The sequence below is a fragment of the Pavona decussata genome, unplaced genomic scaffold, assembly GCF_977016875.1.
Source record: "Pavona decussata unplaced genomic scaffold, jaPavDecu1.1 SCAFFOLD_78, whole genome shotgun sequence".
NCBI lineage: Eukaryota > Metazoa > Cnidaria > Anthozoa > Scleractinia > Agariciidae > Pavona > Pavona decussata.
In genome coordinates, this window is record NW_028145496.1 from 2,636,476 (window position 1) to 2,657,500 (window position 21,025).

Genomic DNA, 21,025 nt, shown 5'->3' on the forward strand with positions numbered 1-21,025 from the left:
ACCTGAAGGGAAATATTTTTCGGCGTGGAGTGTGTATCGGTGCATCTTGGCGGAAGTTAATTCAAGCCTAGTTCCTTGCCAACCAGTGTTGTGGACTATGCTGAATTCACACAAAAATAGATCGCATTGATGACGTAGACTGTATTATGAGTATTTTGACAACAAAGCGGTCATTTCGGGGAACGGACTACAGCGTGACTGTGACAAAAGTGAAACTCGGGCGACCCAAAATAGTGCATTACGTCATGATTGATCATCAAGACTAGATACATGAAAACGAGGTAGGGAATTCCCTCTACTTCCGGTTAAGAGAGCTTGACATGCTCTTGATGAGATACTATGGGTTGTTAATGGTCGTGTTTACTACGTTTTAGCTTGAAGGTAGATAAATTAGTTTTCAAAACGGCATGGAAGAACTTTCTCATAAGTATATACTTCTCCAGGATCGTGTGGGGTACACTGTAGAGAGAAACATTCTGTTACTTGGTCTGACGACTAAACGGTCACCCATTCAAGTATTGCGGGGTAACTTATTAGAGGCTCTTCCCGAAGCAGAACAGCTGAAGGATTCTTCAGAAATAGCTCTTGCTGGTATTGATCATAAGTCCTTACGTCTCGAATGTGGCATGGAGTATATAATACGACTTACAGAAGAAGACGCGAACTTGCTTTTGGCTATTTCGCCACTCGAAGAGAGATATCAAACTTATTCCGTGAACAGAGCATTCCTTGATTTTGGGCGAAATATTGGAATAGGAAGTAGGGTTTTCGTTGCTGTGAAAGGCATTTCCAAGAAATTGTGTGGTACAAGGGAGAGTTACTATCATGCAATGGGACAATGTTTGGAGTCGAACTGATTGTAAGTATAAGGTTTTACGTGTTAAAAAGTTGAATATGTGAGTTTGATGTACATGTACCACCAAACATGATGTTAACCAAGATGTTAACTTGTCGGACAGCATCCTCTTGTTTATGGAGCAATCCCAGTTTTCTGTTGCTGCCAGTGTGCAGAGTATGGCACGTACACACGTTTTTTGCGGCTATGCCAATGTTCCGCTCTGAGTTGCCATGAGCTTTCACTGGTTCTAACTTGAAGGTTTGGTTACCCACAGAAAAGGAACCAGAACAGTCTTAATTAACATTTACAACTAAAGCAGAACATGTTACCTTCATTGTTCATGCTGTGATATTTGAGCCAGCCAAACATGGTTTTCCATGATGGATTGAATGCCTTTCTGCAAATTTCTTGGTATCATACATGTACTTTCTTTTTTTTTTTTTTTGGGGGGGGGGGGGGGGGGAGGTTTGTAATTTGAGAGAAACCTCTCCATCATGAGTGATGAAGGTGATGATTAGGAAGGTAACATGTTCTGCTGTATTTGTAAATGTTACGACAAATCTGGTTCCTTTTCTGTGGGTAACCAAATCTTCAAGTTAGAAACAGTGAAAGCTAATGGTAACTCAGATTGGAGCATTGGCATCAGGTGGCACAAAATGTGTGCACATGCCATACTCTGCACATGGCTGGAAAAACTGCAAGTTCAAGGCATTGCAAACAGAGTGAAAGAGGCGTGGAGAAAAAAAAAATAAGCGTGAGGTCTGGGTTCAACTAGCAAGATGTAAGATCAAAACATAGTGTTTTTTTTGGGAAAAATGTGTTTTCAATAAATTCCACCATGATTTGTTGGAATGCAGAGGGAAATTATTGTTGCTGAGTAAGCAGAAGTTCCAAAATTATGTCAAGTAGAACATTCACTATTTGACACGCCCAGAAACAAACATGAATAGAAATGAAGCCTTCATAATGGTCTACACTGTACCTCAAAAACTTCCAACAATCTAGGTTGACCAATCAAAATATAGGAAGCGGTGTTTTTAAATTTTTTATTGCTGTGGGTTCTGTTGCTAATAATTGATTATTCCACCAGGCACTTTCACCTGAAAACGTTTAACAAGAGTGAACTGTTTTATCTGTAATGTAATTGTTATATTAGGGTGATAGCTCTAACTCACTGAGCATACATACCTCCACACGATCCCTGTCCTGAACGCTGCCAGTGGTCACAACTAGTTTTCAGAGTTTGTCTGTGTTTTTAATAATTTTGTTGTAAACCAGACAGCGGGGTTGCTTTTATTGAGGCAATTAAATTCCTGGTTGAGCAACACAGTTGACTCCCAAATGTAAGTCAATGGTCTGCCTTTGTTTCATTCAGTTCTACTGACCATTTGCTCGACATGTAAAATGCAACATAAATCATTTACCTCTGACGTGAAATAATCCAGACAACAAACTTTCTTATTTTAGTTTTTTTAGTGGTTCAGTAAGGAATTAAAAGTTGAAATGCATTTTTAGACTTAAGGACGGTGCCTAGTATTGTTACTGCGCATACGTTCTGCGCACCGCGAGATACTCGGGTTTCCTATGGGTGGTGCCTACTAATACAGGAATATTTTTGCGCGGTTGAAAACTATACGGAGAAAGCAGAACTTACCAAATGCTTTTGGTATCTAAAAAAAAAATTGGGGTAACCATGCATTTTTCAGAGATAACTAAGCTTCAATTTAGGAAAAAATCCCATACATTGCTTTATATTTTGGCGTTTTTTAGAGATATTAATGCATGTTTAATTATCTCTGAAAAATGCATGGTTACCCCCAATTTTCTTTTTGGATTCCAATAGCCCTTGCTAAGATCTGCTTTTCCTGCAAAGTCATAAACCGCACAAGAATACTTTGGTATTAGTAGGCACCGTCCTTAAAATCTGCATTTCCATCCTTGACCAAAACAATATTGCAATTCTGACTGTTGCTCTCTAAACTACAACATATCATATGTATACTGCCTATGTCTAGTTTTTATACCACTTCTCTAGGCAATCGATAGACTTTCTAAAAGCCCTTTCCAATACTATTTTCCCTCGTTAGTCTTTATGTTATGTTGGTTTTGGTTCCCATGAAAGAAGTTGACTTGTGGCAAGTCTAGGCATTATCTAGTTAATTTGAATTTTTGGATCTGTGCAGGGTTTGTCACCTTATAAGTAATCACCTTCTTTTATACGGCACAGGTATAGCCTAGCACAAAAACACACCGAAGAAAATTGACATTGAAAAAGTGCCAAAAAATTTAGATTTATTATTTTAGTAGAATGGGTGTAACTTACATACACAGTGCTCGAAATTAGCGGTCGTCCGGTCGTCCGAGAGGACCAAAAAATTAAGAGGCTGGTTGCCCGGGGAAAAAACAACGGACAACACAGCCAAAAATAGTAAATAAATAAACCATATAAACAGCACCCGACTTACGTGACTGTTTTGTTTTGTCAATGTCTGATAGTGTGAAGTTAATAATAATTAATTTTCCTCAGCTAATTAAGCGTTTTCCTGTGTTTTGGATATCTGTAAATTCTACGAAACATTGCCAGGTACGAAAATGTAAGAGACAAACGCAAAGTTTCATGTCTAGTGGCGATCAAGATTAAAGACGCCATTTTGAATATGCCACAACTTAGACCCAGACTTCCGCGAAAACCATTGCCGCACACTAAGAACTATGGGATTAGTTCAAGCTTGACCGCCATGTGATTACATCTCAAGCTCTACACAGCGTGTAATCGTTACCATAATTGTTCTCAAATTCTTTATTTCGGTTTTGATTTTTTATGTCTTCAATTAGCAGTACAGAATACAAGTATTTTCTTTCACAGAGTGCAAATGTGGCGTTTTTGACAGGTGTAAAGCTGGCTCCTCAAAAGAAAGCTAAATTTAGCGAGACATGCAGATGCATGCTACGAGAAAGAAAAGAGAAAATGAGAACCGCAGCCAACATGGAAAGACAAGCGACCTTATAAGTGGCAGTTCACACCAAATGGCACGATGATTTGCAATTATTGTGTTGATGCAAAAAAATTTTTCTAACGGGCAACCAATGATTTATCAGGGCAACCAAATTCACGGGTTTGGTTGCCCGGGTTTTGAAATAGTGACAACCTGGATTTTTTTTTTAATTTTGAGCACTGCATGCATACATTTGCATTGTGCATGGCTGTTTGCAGTCGGTCACCTGCCCGCTCAGCATAAATACATAGTTATTTCATGAATCACACATTTTCTTTTGTTATTCAACATCCTTTATTTAACTTACATACTTCATGAATATTAAACTAACTGAAACGAGGGATTTATACAGATAAATCCCTCATTTACATTAGCAGTACTGCGAGAAACGCACACATCAGGTTGCTTCTATTGTTCTCCGTTTCTCACCTAAGTGTACGTGTGACGGTACTAATTAGCCGGCGTTTGTCCCCTTGAACAAAGGAATAATTTCATGAAATAAGTCAGATAAATACCTCGAACGTCGGTATTACATACATACATACATATACATACATACATACATACATACATACATACATACATACATACATACTTTATTTTGCCACGCAAATGGAATAAATATACAACATAAATTGACAAGAAAAGAAAAGTGGCAAGGGGACCTAAAAGAAACTATAGAGAGCTTATAAGAGATTAGGCCCTCTCAAACTACGATTAGTCCACAGTCTGACTTTCCCAGTTTGTGTTTTTTAGGTTTGGCTTGTGAACATGCTAAATTTGGGGATCTCTTCAGTTTTGTGGGTCGGAGGCCCCTTTCCAGATAATATATTTATTGTTGGGTATTATCAATCCAAATTCAATTCATTATTAATATTGATTATTGGTTTCGTCAATTACGCTTAATGTAGCATGATAGGAGTACGACTGTACATGAAAAATTGGATAGGGAAAATGCTCTGATTGTCAGATTGGGTGAGGCAGTGGGTAGTACATGCATTAGACGAATTTTGTCAGCCCTTTCTAAAGCTTACATGCGTGCATACATTCCCTTTCACATGTTAATAATAATTAATTTATCATGTTCATTTGGCTATACAGGGTCCAAAATTAACTTTTTTAGGCAGGCGCCTGAAGTGGCGACTGAAATTTTTTTCAGTCGCCATATGGAATATGTGGTCGCCAAAAAGCAGAAAAAAAAGGGTCAATAAAATTTTTCCTAATTTGCAGCGAAACACAAACCAAAATTTTTGGCTGCCAGATGGAAAATTCTGGTTTTATTTCAGTTATCGATTTGGCTGAAAATCAAAGTTATTGTTTGTATAATGATCGTGGCATGAAATAGTTAATTGCCCGTTGACGACTAGTTGTGAAATTCTGGTCGCCAGTGCAAAATTTTTAGTCGCATCAATTGGCGACTGGGAAAGCGCAATTTCGGACCCTGCTATGAAAAATTTGACAGCCGCTTCACTGTGATGAATTTTAGACCACAGAGTTATATTAATTGATTGGTAAGCAATGCTGGCCTGCTTGCAATCTGTTCTATTATTCAACAAAATTGCTATTAAATCAATGTTGAGATCCAAAAGTGTCAGGCTTTGCTTACCCAGAAAACCCAGGTTAAAATTCAGCTGAATACCCAAAACATTAAATAAATGATCTTCTCAAACTCATTAATAATTCATCAAGCCAAAACAAAGCAACCGTGACCGTGGTTTGGATATGTGATCCTAATTACCATAAAATTTTGAGAAGCCATATCAAACACTCGAAAGTGTGTTTCATCAGATATCCAAACACCTCGAAGTCGTTTAAAAAAACTCGGCTGCGCCTCGTTTTTTCAACCTACTTCTCAGTGTCTGGATATCTGATGAAAAACGCTTTCTCGTGTTTGATATATTACTTGAAACCATCCACTGAAGATATTTCAGAAATGATGATGGACTACATGTATAAGCTTTATAAGTGAACTTTTTGTGGAGAATATAGTTTCTGCCAAATGCCAGTGATGAAATGCTATAAAAGCTCTGTACTGCAGTATTTGGTGAAACTGCAATTTATTACAAGTCTAACATAAAAATAAAGTTCTCAGATATTATTAGAAATAAGCCAAAACCTCAATGCTGCAATCCCCAATGTTGTCCTCGATTTCAAATATGTAGCTCCCAAAATAACTGCAAAACTTGCCACTGAAATCAAATCAAAACAACTGTGTACACATCTCCTTACACAGTTTACCAATTAACTCTTAGCTTTCTATCAGTGTCAGCTTATCAGAGGTCAGCTCAAAGTTTGTTTTTGGGGGACTACATTTAATTGTTTGGAGATTAGAAACAATTTGCCTTTTTTATATTCCAGTCATGATAATAGATCAATCGTATATATTCAAGAGTTTTGATTGGCTTATGACTATGTGATATCAGCCATTGTATCATTTGCAACAAACATTGGCTGTTAAATTGTCCTCTGGTCTTTTTTGCAAAATGAAATCAGCAATATCTAGCAACATTTCCAGCACTTGTTGGATACATGTGCATGGTTGGGTGTCCCATTTACCATCTCACATGTATCCACTATACAGCTGTGCACATTCATACAAATTAAAAATTGTACTTTGTTAAATAGATGCACATGGGAAGTTTGGAGAGCACAAGAGAAGTGTAAGAGTTTGCCTGGACTATTTTACAGTAGGTTTTAATAAACGTGTTCTCCACATTTTCGAGCTGCATCAATCCATACCTGGATTAACATACAACTTAAAGCTTGAACCAATTCTTTAAAATGTATGACATACGGCTGTTTATAATCGGAAACAGGAAAACAAACAAACAATCGACAAACAAAGAAGTCTAACAAAGGTCTTGATAGATTGGGGTTAAAGTCTAAAATAAAGAACACCTTTCTTTAATTTTGACATATTTTGACAGTAGGGTCCTTTTCTTTATTGAGCAATCAGAGTTTTTGCTAACTGGTACAAAAGCAAATCAATGTAAATGCATCAGTTAAGAGACATTCATCTGAAATAGAAGTAGCAGAATTATAGGATTTTGTTCAAATTTTGCCAAGTTACTTACCTAAATCTGTTTTTTTTTCCTCTCCAAAATTTGCAAGTGTTTAGTCACCATCTTCAGAGCTTTCACTTGCCTCATCAATTACTTCATCTACTGCTTCCATAAAGCCTTTCACATTAGTTTTTTATTGTAGCAAGAGCTTTCTCTGTCACTTTACCTTGGTCCACCATTCTTGTTAACCATTTGATTTGGTTTGCATTAAACTTGTGTCATAAGAGATTCCACATTTACTTCATCAATAATAGTTATAGTTGCATCTGCTGATATCAGTTGAATCATCTGTTTGAAATTTCTGTCTTCTCTGTTTTTTCCTTTTTTTGCTCTTATTTTTGTTCCACTTTTTTAAATCTTTTTTTGGATTTGTTTTTTCGATAACAAATTTTTGATAACAATTTTCCATATCTCTGCTGACCCCTCTTTTTCAGTGAGACTTTTCAAAATGACAGCAACTTTTTGTGGCTACTGCCTTCTGGGAAGGCATAGCCACTATGCTATGGTGTCGTGAGTAAGTCCATAAATCGGAAGCTTTCACCAGATGCTATTTACATGTGTCTAACATAGTAACTAACCAACTTAACTAACTAACTAACTAACTAACTAACTAACTAACTAACTAACTAACTAACTAAAATGAAGGTTCAAATCAAAGAAGAAATAAAAAGTTTCAAAGAAACAGCTGCTTTTCAAAGATGTGTTTACCCTCACTACGAACTGTAGTAATTTCTCTTTAAAAACTCATTATTTAATAATTCATAAGGCCATTGACCTATCAAATGGTCAATAAAATATCACGTGCAGTGGTTTTATATTCGATAAATCTCCTCCTTATTAGTATGCGGTGTTTAATGTTTTTCTTGAATGCTAATTTCCAACGTTCACAAAAGCATCGTTGTGAACTCTGTTGACACACTTTTCCAGGAATGTTCTTGAAGCCGTTCAAAAAAACTCGCAGCACGTGTTTTATTGAGTCTAAAACCACTCGGTTTTAAATCGCGATAAAACACTGCTGCTTACATTAACATTATTTAAAATCACAAAGCAATGTTGCTTCTCTTAGTTCAAGGGGTAAGCTATTCTATAACACCTCTTCACAATAACTAAAGCTTGGCGATGTTACTCTTTTGGAGTAGAGAAACTATGCAAATGTGAATACAAGGATTCTAATCTTTGATTGTGATAATTGTCTATGGTACTGGGCCCCTTTTGTTAGCAGCTCACCACAGACTGATCCAGTGTTTGCATGCCCTACACCACAGTTCTCATCTCAGGCACTTTCTTTCCCTTGGCCAGACTATTATACATCAAATCTTTGGTTCCTTACTTGTAACAAGACATTACAATGCCAGTATTTTGCTCTGTATTTTGCCCTACTGGCTTGAATGTATAGTGGGCCTTGTTGAGTTTGTTTTCAACAACTGCTATAATTTTAGTTTGCAAATCACAAACTAGAACTTCTCTAACCCTTTATGTTATAACTGATTAGTGCTCATCAAAATTCTCCTTTTGATATCAAATACGCTATAACTTCTTCCCCGTACTTTTTTAAGAAACCTATGGGACGAGATAGGAGAATCTGTTCTTTGATATTAGGGGTTAAATGGCTTTAAGTAGTTTATTAGGTTTCCATGCTGTGAAGACTTCTGTTGCAATATTACAGCAAGTTAAAAGCAGTTCTATCACGCTTATTTACACTACACTTTTTGGTTTTAGAGCTTCACCCTGCTGTTGCAATTTCTCCCCAACAGACTTTGGATATTTTTTAGTTTTCTTGAAAATATTTTGAAGGTAACCAGTCATTCCAGCAATTTAATTTATTTCATTTAAAACCAGGGCACACATCCAAGTATGTCTTGGAAGGAACAAAGTGAACTAGTCAAAGTAAGAAGATTAAAAACCTGAGCTGTCATTGATTGTTTTAAATAAAACACCTCACAATTCAGTCAAAAAATTTCACTGTGCTGTCTGGATATTACTCGTCCAGAGAGTACACAGTATTTTAAATGCAGTGTGTATACCAGTAGTTAATTTGATTTATTCTGTAGGTACTAATATGGATGTGTATTTTAATGAGTCACTCAGTCAGTTCATCAATCAATCAATAAAAGTCTAAGGCACAATGTACTTTATTAAGGAAATATAAAGCTAAATTAAGTTCTCAATGTTTTCGTTCTCTTTTTTGTAGGAAAATCCAGGCCAAGGGACATCAGATGGAACTTTTAGAAACAAGCGATATTTTACTTGTCCAGCAGACTCTGGTGTGTTTGTTGGACTTGATAAACTAACTCCACGAGACGATTCCATCTCAAAATCTTCGAAAAGGGCAGAAAGTCACCAGAGTAATGTTGCATCAAGACTAAAGGAAACTGTTATGCCATCATTTTTGAAAGGGAAGAATGAAGAAAATTGTGCTCGGGGTGGCTTTGAGGATCAAGTCGAGAAGATGCTTAAAATTGATCAAAGAGTTGTGACATTCTTAGAAGGCAATCGCCCTTTACGGGGATTTGTACGTTTTATAGGGAAGGATAGAGATAGGAATGGAAAATCGTGTACAATTGTTGGCTTAGAACTGGTAAGTTAATAAGATTTAAAGTAACGTACATCACTAAAATAATGAAGTGTACATTACATATTAAAAAGCAATTTCCCCGTGAGGGGAACTGTTAGTTACACTGGCCAAGATACAAATCGTAATGGCTAAATGTGGACAATTGTTTTCTTGCAACTGGTAAGTTGATTAGTATAATTAACTTATTTTGTATTTATTGTGTTGCTGCGGCAATCTTGTGTTTTGGTAGCTGTGTTGTTATTGGGAAAAAATAACCATATTTTACGTCCTGCTTGGCAATGTCATTCAAGCATGCTTGTCCCATGTATGTCTCTCCCTTCTCCCTTCCCCCAAGTGTTACATATTCGTCGTATTATATCTTTTCCTTTAATTTAGGAATCTGTTTTCTTTCTACATGTACATGCAGTAGTTGTCAGAATACAATATTGTATGTAACTTAGAATTGCCGTCTTTGTAGACACCGCTTCAACCGAGCCCTACGCTGAAGCCTCGTCAATTAGGGGACCAGTGTTTTTTTTTTTTCTGTTGGGGACCAGCTCATGTTGCAGGTTCTATCTTAGCATGCCTACAACTACAACTTCGGAAATCAATTTTAATGAAGCTTTTCTTACTCTTAGTGGGTAAAATTCTCAGTTTTTTGCCGGGTTCCCTTGAATTCTTGTCAGAATTCAAAATAATTTTGCTGGTTTTTCTTTGATTGACGTCCACCAAAACGCAACTTTATCAGACTCTTATGAAGGCGGCAGGTCGCGTGTTATTGTTAACCGATGTAAACTTGTAGCTTCAGAGGGAAAGCGTAAAATAAATCTCCGTAAAACTCAAAATTTAGATTTTTCTCTGCGTGTTAACTTCGTATGCATTTTTGCATATAAGCAATACTCAGCATTTTAGTTTGCTGAGGAAATTGCGTGGTGGCTACACTGGATTTCTTTCTTTCAAAGCAGGTGTCTCACAAACTACCTTAGCGCTCCGGTTGAACGGCGGGTATTAATTTCGGAAGAAAACTTTAAGTATTCGAATAAAGAAACCTGCATAGAAATAATATTACAATAAAGCTTAAAACAAATTCTGTCAAGTTGAATTGGAAGGGGGTTCACCATTTGTTAATTTGCATAATGCACCCCTATAGTTGTGATTACTTTTAGTAATAGCAATGACAGAAAAAGGTTTAAAATACCAATACCTAACTGTAGAATCCCAATGCATTTGGCAAAGATAAAGTTGAGATGGAACCGTAGTCGGTGGAGCTCAGGGGACGGTGTCCAACAATTTATGGAGATAACCGTTGATAATTTGCATGTTGATGTCCATGTTGGCTACCGTGAGAGGGATTCACGAGATCTGTGAGTAAATCGCTCGTAAATTATGCCATAATTCTCGCTTCAGTGAATCTCGTGCAAATGGTAACTTACTTTTGAGCTGTACTGTATATGAATCCTCTTTAAAGAAGCGTGAGCCCAAGACTTGTTGTGCTTCTGTCTGAAAGTTGACCAGTTTATTTTGGAATTTTAGAAACAGGCCAATTTCTGCAGTATGTGGACACCTTCAGTGTCTGTGTTAGATCAGTTCTACCTACCACCTTCCAAAGAGTCAAATAAGGTTGCGAGCCATGTCTCAATATATGTGCAGTATAGTGTAGGCTTACATTGTGTGTTTACGTGTATTTGTTAAACAGGACACAATGGATGGACGTGGCACTGGCAAGCTTCATGGTAGACAAGTATTTGTTTGTAGAAAAGATTGTGCACTCTTTGTACCCATTGAAGCTGTTATATCAGAGAAAGACTTTGATGTGAACCCTGTTAATACTAGAAGTACAAGGACATCTGAGAAAGTTGAGAGTGTTGTGGAACAAATCCGCAAGGTTGAACTTATAGCAAAATCATTAAGTTATGGTGTTTGCTCATCAGGTAAACTACCTTTAAAATTCATTTCTAAAAATAGTTTTGACCCGTTAGGGACGCTCAGGATCCCTGCTCTCATTATGGGTGTATTTATCTACGTTTAAGAGCTCGTTGTTTCAAAACCGGCATTTTTTACAAGCAATTCAAAATAAAATCTCTTTTTCCTTGGACTGCAATTACAAGACGTTTATGCGCACCAAAATATAGCGTATTATCATAATTATATTCACTACTTTGACTCAATGGACACGATTTTGAATACGTTATTGATTTATACGATTTTAGCAGACGGAAAAACTGCAATATTGTGTCCAAGCTTTCGTCGCGGATATAGAATACTGATCAGAAAATGATACACGAGGGGGTACACTTTGAGCAATGTATCGTGATCTAATTGGAGAAAACGATTAAAAAAAGGAAAGAACGTTTCAAAGTCTAAATTTCACATTTTTACTCCTTTAGAAGCCAATAACTTTTGATGAGTCTTGAAATTACAAAATCTGCTACCGTTACCTCACAAAAGATTTTCTGATTTACCATTAGGTAATAGGATTCTGTAACTAATGATGCTTCTCAAGATTAGTGCTTGAACAGAGACTACTCAGTTTCCAGCTATTCTAACTTTAGTAGCTCAAAATGTCACAACAAAGCGTGATCCGCCTGAAAAATGACCATCACAGTGTAATTTCATTGTCTGCCAATATCCCTATCAAGTTTGGGCGAAATTGACCTTCAAACCTCAGGGATTTGAAGCTTAAGGCCAGTGACACACCTGGCGATTTTATACGTCGATCGCCGCGATTAGCGAAAATCACAACGTGTGCCCGGTGCAACGATTGAGATTTTACCCGATCGCCACGATCGGCCTATAAAATCGTCGATGTCTGACATGTCAGATATCCGCGATTAAAATTCGCTGGCATTCGGCAAGTGTGCCCATTCCTGTTATTTTCTACACTCATCGCCAGTAAAGTAAACCAATTAAGGTTGGGCGATTTTATCACATGACTTTTCAAAACGTCCCATGATGGATCCTGGAAACAAGGTTGAAGTGCCACATCGCCGCGATCGGCGAAAAAAATCGCCAGGTTTGTCACCGGATTTAGAAACCCCAGAAATTTGCCTAAGGTCATGCAGGACCCTTGCTTGTGAATAAATTCAGAAGCCAACCTTCTGTGTTAGGTGTTTACTCCCGAGTCAATCGTGATTGCGCTAAACATTTCTGGCCGGATGTTGGCAGATAATGTAATCAGTACGTCATGGTTGTCATTTTGCAGGCGCATCGTGCATTACCGTGATGTTTTAAGCTTTATAGCTACTAGAACATAAGGAATTACTCTAACCAATCTACAACAGACGCAATACAACACAATGAACAAATCAGAAACCGAAGCAAATACATGTAACCTGCGTCAAGCGCAAAAACGCGTGCGACCAAGTCTCAATAACTAATTAATACGCTACTATCAGTATATATGGTACATACAGTCATCTAACTTTGCGTCCCTCATGTATCATGTCCTGAAATTTTGTACCCGCGACCAAAACTAAGAGCGGAAATATGCTGATTTTCCGTCTCCGACGGTCATACCAGTCAATAGGCCATTTTCATGATGGCGTCATTTGACTACAACTACCAGAATTCATTTCGTTTTCCTTTTCAAATTCAAATTTTGTAATCCCAGTGGAGAGCAAAGAACAATAGCTCTAATTAGCATGAGAAAACAAAAAACTGAAGGATTCTGGTAGTTGTAGTCAAATGACGCCATAGTGAAAATGTCCTATAGTATACTTCTTCGGAAGCTGTGAATGTAATTATGATAATTTGTAGCAATCCAGTGCACGTCCTCACCTTTTCCTGTTTCAAGCAGAAGCAATGGAATTACTGTCAAGGAGAAAAAAGATGAAACAAACTTTCAAACGTAAATTTTATAAGTTTCTGAGATAATACACAAGGAGTTCTTAATTTGTACGTCAAAATTTGATTACATGCAAATGCGTAGTTACTATCACGCCGAAACAGAATGCATTGAATAAATTATTTGAAGCGGCGAAAAATATTGTCATGAATATTTCGTGTATTGTCGGAATCAGCCGTCAACATTTGTTAAATTACTCTTTCAAATAATACATACATATGGAGAGCAAGGGGTCTTTCGCGACCTTATGGCTACAAACAGAAGTGCATCGTCATGTGCCACGTCAAAGAAATACAAACTTTGTTAGTGCCCTTTTTTTCTGTTAGACGAAGAAACATCAGTTGCTCAAAGTACAGCATTTAAGAGCTTAGAAAGAATTTTTCCTTCATCACATTTACTCAGTTAGGCCCAGATCGCAATTTCGGAAAAGATAAAAATGGATTTGTTCGCAACAATTTTGACAGAAATTGACGCACAAAGCTGTCCGGGACAACTTGTTAATTTCTGTGACAACAATTGCAATTAATTGGTTGCGTTCACATATACCCTTTAACTATAGTTTGTCTTGGATAAAGACAATGGTAACTATTGTTAATTATTTTGGTAATGTGACCGCCTCTGTTTCCTCTAACTATTGTTAGAAATTTAAGTTGCCCGAACACGAGGGGACATGTTGCAAGGACATGTCACCGAGACTTGTAGCAACGACAAAATCGCGTGCTGTGCACACTAATTGACGTGCAGGAGGGACTTGTGGCATGGACATATAGCAGGGACAAAATGGCATCGATCTCACACACAAAAAAATGCGGCGGGGACATGACTCAAGTCTTAAAGTACTAAAGCTAGATAGCTTAAGCTAATCCAGGTGTATACACAGGAACAGGGAACAGGTTTTATAGTCTGCGTTGGTAACCAGGAGCCTGCAAGGATGTAACTGCAGGAAGGGCGGCCATCTTGAACGCCTTTAGAGTGGGAGCAAAGACACGTCCCCTCGTGTGAGTTGACTCTGCGCGGCACGTTAGTTTGAACTATGAGCAGCATGCACTCTATAATTTAAGCAAAATGGCGGCCATCGAAAAAAGTCCAGACATTCCCTTAGCTGATGATTCAGAAGTTATCGCTGGTTGCGTGGTGTATCTTCAATAGGCCATTTTACAGTTGTGTACTTAGTGACCTGGCCTTGGATTCTAAGCGAGGCTGGGGGTAATCTTGTTTTGATACAAACCTCACTGCTTTTCATATGTAAATTCAAACTAGTTAGCATAAGAACAGCATGATCAACATATGAAAAGCAGCGAGGTATGTATCAAATCAAGGTCACACCAGCCTCCCTTCCAATCCAAGGTGCGCAACTATAAAATGGGTTTTTGCCAACTTCTTGAAAACTGTGTAAAATGGACCTCTCGGCGAAACAACCATCGATGGCACAGACTCTCCGTTCAAAATCATTAAAACCATAATAAGCTTTCTCTTTCGATCCCAATCAAAGCGAGCTCCGCTATCGATGGCCGCGAAAGCGTAAAGAATTCTGGCCATTGTCTGTGATTGGCTGAAATGTTAATTCTGTTGCGTGAATATATGTTGCACAACTGTGCACACGAAGCGACATTGCATTCAAGCAAAGTTTTGTCCCAGAAAGTAAAAGAGTTGTAGCAAGATTCGTGTTGCACGAAAATAGAGTATCACCTCACACGAGGGGACGTGTCGCGTCAACATGTCTGTGGGACATGTCCTCGCAACATTTTCTTGTGTGTATATATTTATAAGGTTGCCGTAATTTTGCCCCAGCTTCATGTCCCTGCTTACATCACGAGAGTTTTGTCGCGGCTTCATGTCGCTACGACATGTCCTTGCAACATGGCCCCTCTTTTTCAGCCACCTTTCCGTCTGGATGATCAAAAATAACAGAACGTAACTTTAGTTTAACCTAAGCAGGGTGCATGGGTAAAACTTTAATTAGGAAACGGAGAGCCAATCAAATGTGTTCTTTGACATATTTTCGGAATACTTTCGTGTAATTTTATGTAAGTAACGCATGCTTCATTTGCGCTTCGATTAACTCGGAGGCTCCTTGAAAAACGAGTGGAGTTTTTCGGATTTTTGTCCTAATTCAAGGCCCATTTTACACATGCAACTTTCTTGCAACTTTTGTCGCACTAATCTGCAATTTTTCTCGCGCAAGGCTGTCACTTTAAATTGCATGTGTAAACCATCTGCAATTTCAGTACGTTATCGCTGTACGTTTTCTGACAAATCCAGCAAATTTGTATCAATTCAAACATATTGGGAACACCTACGATATCGCGGAGATAAACCGTACTGAAATCACGAGCTTACGGTTTAGAAATTTTAATTTAGTTGAGCGCGACAAAGTTTCATCAATAGAATGCGACAAAAATTGCACAAAAATCCTAAGAGTGAAAAGGAGCCTTCATGATTCACAGGGGTAATTCAACATCTTATTTGCTCGTATCAGATTAGGAAACTTCCTCATGGAAATACAAATATTAGAATGTCCAAAATCTCTTTTCTTCCAAGGACTAGTACGCTTAACACCCAGCAAGGTATTCTTGTTTATTTTAAAAAAGGAAATCTATTGTGTCACCTAGTTGTTCTTGGCTTATCCTGTCAGCGTCACAGCATAGGTTAAGAGACAAGTGCAAGGATTTTTCCTTTCTTTCTTTTTTGGTTTGTTCTTCTCGTTATTCAAAAGCCCACAATATTGATTGTTTTGTTGTATTCTCATGTAAAGTTCCTAAGACTGTAAACATCTGATGGTCTGGCATGGATGATCAGCTCACCAACTTTTGTTTAAAAATAAAGCTTCCAAAGGTTTATGAGTTGTTTTTAAAAATTACCCTTGTAGTTTTTTTGTGAACCAATTTAGATTATTAGAAGTCGAAATTAATATTCTTTAAACTTTAAGACCGGGTAATACTCATGTCTGGCAATTTTGCGGTGACAATAACTTATAACTGGATTTTAAGAGATGAACGTCGGAGTAACTTGTGACCAAAAGGGAAATACTTCATTCAAAACTGTAATAAACATCTTATGAGTTCATACTTTTCAATTGCTCAGAAACCTCAACAAGCGATGCTGGGGAAAAACAGCAAGAACAATTACGAGGAAAAGAAGAACGTGAAGCCAACTTGATCCGACAGCTAAGACAGACAGAAGAACAAAGAGACAACATACAAAGAGAATTGGAAAATTTCCAAGAACAGTTGCGAGGAAGAGCTTTGCGAGAGGCCAGTTTGCTTGAGCAGCTAAGAGTAAAGGAGCAAGAACAAGAAAACTCACAAAGGCAACTGACAGCGATGGAACAGCGGCTGACAAATTGCCAAGAACAGTTGCAAGAGAAAGACTTAAGAGAAGCCAGCTTACATGAGCAGCTGAGAGAAAAAGAACAACAACAAGAAAACTCTCAAAGAGAACGGGCAGAGATGGAGGAGCGGCTGGCAATCTCTGAGGGGCAAATTAGAGAAAAAGATGAAGAAATGTCTAACAAGCAGCAACGCGTTTCTACCTTAGAGAGACAGCTGAGAGTCAAAGAACGGGAGACAAATGAACTTGAGTTGAGTCTTACAGCAGCTCAGGAAACATTGAGCCAACAGCGTCAACAAGAAACATGTGACTGGGTCATTTCTCGCAATCAAATTTAAGTGACAGACAAGTGCCTGGGTAAGGGAGGTTGGGGAAGTGTTTTCGAGGGAACGTATTGTGGCTGTAGTATAGCCGTGAAACAGATACATGAGTTGATTCTTTCTCCCCATAACAGACGTTTGTTTGAGAGAGAAATGAACATTGCTTCAAGATGCCGCCATCCCTGCTTGTTGCAATTCATTGGAGCAACAAATGATGAGGGAAGCCCTTTGTTTGTCACTGAGCTCATGGAAACAAGTTTACGAGCGTTGTTAGGGCAGCGTGGACTCTCTGAAACAGAAATCACTGTCATTTCTCTAGATGTTGCCCGAGCACTGAACTACCTTCACCAAAAGAGGCCATCTCCTATTATTCACCGTGATGTCAGTAGTGCTAATGTGTTGCTATGGCGACAGGGTGACCAGTGGAGAGGCAAAGTGTCAGATTACGGTACCGCTAAGTTTGTGCAGCAGACCATGACAGTGGCTCCCGGAGCTTTTATTTACAGCGCGCCAGAAGCACTTTCTTCAAGTCAAACAGCCATGGTTAGTGGTATTTATTTATTTATTTATTTATTTAAATATGCACTGAAATTTAAAGCATTATTATAAGACTCTTGAATGTGATTGGAGAATGGTTGCAGTGTTCCAAGATTGTTTCAATCCGATGGTCACTAATTAGGCCAAATCTTATATAGGTATCTTTATTTAAGTTTACGCTCATGTAAACCTTTTTGACCGCGTTTCGCAAAAAGGCCCATGTAAGCGCTCAGTTTTCTAGTAAACTATCCAAACGTAGAAAAGTGTGAAAGCAAATTTCTTGGATAAAACAAAAACTGTACCCACTACACGACCTTAAGAGCAAATTGACCGTGGGTTTTCAACGTGAATTACTGACTTGCATAGTCATTACAGTAAACTTTACGAAAACTTCCGTGGTTGCATGATCTGTAGCAGGCATTGACCTCGAAAACCGGGTCGGAGATTTTTTAAAATTGTGCTTTAATTTTATAAAATTTATTAGCTCAAACGCTGACACATATCTATCGTCAAGCTTCAAATCGCCTATACTTTGTTTGTTTGTTTGTAATATATCAAAATTTCAGGCCAGTGCTTGCTAAACAGAGAAGAGCACAACGCTGATTGATTCCACCGAGTGATAATGTCAGTTAATAGGCCACTGACTTTCGAGATGCTATGAACCTCATAATGAAAGCGAGGCTTTGTGTATAGTTTTGTCATGAAAACCAGTTTTCATTCATATGCAAACAAAACTAATTTTGACATGAATAGCCTTGCACTTGGCTTCGCTTTCGTAGTGTGATTCAACTTTACTCGCAAATGGCCTATTCCATCACTATAAATCCTCCCTGAGCAATAATGAGTCATTTTTCCTCATTGTCCTTCCCGAGGCCCTCGGTATTAGTCTCTCCCGGGAGATTTGAAAGCCTCGTGATTTTTACCTCACAACGTACTTACTTTCTTTCACTGCAAAGACGATGCGAGCGTGAGGTAAAAGCTCATTTTTTTGACAAATTGACTACAGCTGTGCTATACTCATAACTGATAAGTAACATTTTTCTTTGTTTTTATAGGTTGATGTTTACAGCTTCGGTGTCCTTCTCTGCGAAATGTGCATCCGGGAACTACCAGATCCTGAAAGGCGTGAAGAACAAGTACTGCTTGTGAAGAACCGTGTGTTTAGAGGCTTGATCCGGGGATGCCTCCAGACAGATCCTGTGGAGAGACCAAATATGGAAGAGATTATTGAGGAACTGGAGCAGTAAACATTATAATTACATATCAAATGACTTGTAAGTCTCTTTAATAATTGTTTCCAATGTTTTTGTGAATAGTTTATAGAAAAAATATTTCATAGTTTTTAGTAGTTTGTATTTCTTACTCCTGTAAATACAGTAGCTTTTAGGTAGCAATTTTTATAGGCTATGGATATCTGTAGTATTTTTAATTATTTTCCAGTAGTTTTCTTGTAAGTCGCAGGATGTTTATCTGATACATATTTATTAATGTTTAGAACACGAGCAGCAGTGTTTTATCGGGATTTAGACCCGATAAAACACATGCTGCGAGTTTTTTGAACGGCTTCAAAAACATTCCTGGAAAAGCGTGTGTCAAGAGAGTTCATAACAATGATGCTTTTGTGAACGTTGGAAATTGGCATTCGAGAAAAACATTAAACACCGCATACTAATAAGGAGGAGGTTTTATTGGGTTTTACAACCACTGCACGTGGTGTTTTATCGGCCATTTGATAGGTCAATGGGCTTTGAAGGACATTTAAAAGCAATTGTAACCAAAGTGTTTGAAAATAATGTGCTAGACTAAAGTTGACTAAATAGAGGTAGAATAGATTTTTTGGAAGCTTTAAGTAGTTAATGTAGCTCGTGTAAATAGTTTTTAGGAGAAATATGTTTTGGAAATAGTTGTTCGCAGTTTAATTTACTGTAGGTACTGGTTCTTTTTACCAATGACCGTTAGAATAGTATGTGAACAGATTTTAGTAGTTTATGTAGTTCGTATAGGTAGTTTTTTCTTGGAATATTCTGATATTTTAGGTTGCGAGTTTTACAATCGGTGAACCCACCGTATTTCTATCTTCTATTTTATTTCTTTTCGGTTTTACTTTCTCTTCTCTGTTCGTTGGGTCTAGACGAAAATTACATGGATTTTTCTTGTCACCTTGTTTTTGAAACTACATTGTTTCCTTGCCTCCTTGCCTCCTGCTAGTAAGCTTCCTTCCTAGTTAGCTGGCTAGCCAGCCACCTAACTTACTTAGTTAAAACTTTCTTTCTTGCCTACTTTTTTTATTACTTACGTAGTTACTTTCTGTTACCGTGAATTTGATTCCTCAGTGGCCTTTTTCAAAGTTATTGTGTGTCTGATATAAGAGGTAGGACATTTCAAAACAAGTTGTATTCAATGAAATTTCTGAGCTAGACTAAATTAATTTACCTTGTAGAATCAGCAACAACAACAAATGAGAAGAACAGAAAGATAGCGTTAGATTCAAACCGCAAACTAAGCGTGCGGAGGCGCGAGCTGAACCAACCGATTGTGAAGCGCCTTCAGTCCTACCAGGAATTCCTAGACCGCAAAAGTGAAGCCAAGGACATTGTCAAGGGTTCCCTTCAATGTGACAAATACTTATGGGATAACATTTGGCTTTTCACAAAGGGCAATGAACATATTCTCAGCAAAGAAATGAACTTTGTACAGATGCAAGGCTTTTTAAATTTTTACTTTGCTGTACACAATTCTAAAGAGCTCGTTTTCTGTTTACTCCAGCGATTTAACGTTTTGAGCAGTAACAGTATTCTAGCTTTTTATTTCTGATCGGTTGATCATTACTTAGTAAATACTCTTCAACACCTTTTTTCTATCCACTCGTGTGCATGCAGCTGCGTCACACTAAATGTTTGTATTAGGTGGACAACGAGTTTAAAATTGACATGATCAATTTTTAAGAAAGAAGCTGTGTCATTTTTATGTGAGATTTGTAGTACCCATATGATAGTGTTTTTGAAGACTTGTGATCAGTAAACTGTGATATGCTCCTTATCTGAGAAACCTGTTCCTGAAAGTCACTGATTGTGAGAAAAAAATACGAACTCAGGAACGGTGGAATAGAGCGACTTAGTATTTGCAAAGCCTGAAACAAATTTTCTTAAAGGCAGTTTTCGGTCTAGTGGTGCTATGCTCTGAAACAATTTGAAAAAAGAGGCTAAACTTGCCAAATCGCTCGGTGAATTCCGCGGGAGACAATCTACCCATCATTAGCAAGGCTACGCTATTCTCAAAACTAGTCTTTGTGATGTGATGTGATGTAATGTAATGTAACTGTATTGGAGTAGTCTATCCTTTTGTGGTGTAGTCTAGTGTGCTGTAATTTAAATGTACTCGGAGTTATCTGTAATATGTATTTGTACCTATGTGCTTTGTTCATTTGTAAATGCCCTACTTGGAAACCAACTTTCAGTTGTTTGTGGCCAGCGTTTTAAAATAAAGTTGAATGTATGTAAACGTGAAAAGGAAAATGTCATTTTAGCACCACAGGAGCCGTGGT

General features: G+C 37.8%; 1 protein-coding gene and 1 pseudogene across 2 annotated transcripts in view; both read left to right on the forward strand.

The window, feature by feature from the left end:
• LOC146476335 (uncharacterized) overlaps positions 1–21,025 on the forward strand; it is a 72,637-nt gene that overhangs the window by 47,861 nt on the left and 3,751 nt on the right. The gene's annotated exons all lie outside the window — the stretch shown is intronic.
• On the forward strand, positions 393–18,728 carry LOC146476336 (uncharacterized; annotated as a pseudogene). Its single transcript, XR_014865688.1, has 5 exons — positions 393–859; positions 9,088–9,474; positions 11,147–11,381; positions 16,379–17,487; positions 18,537–18,728. The product of XR_014865688.1 is annotated as an uncharacterized LOC146476336 (transcript).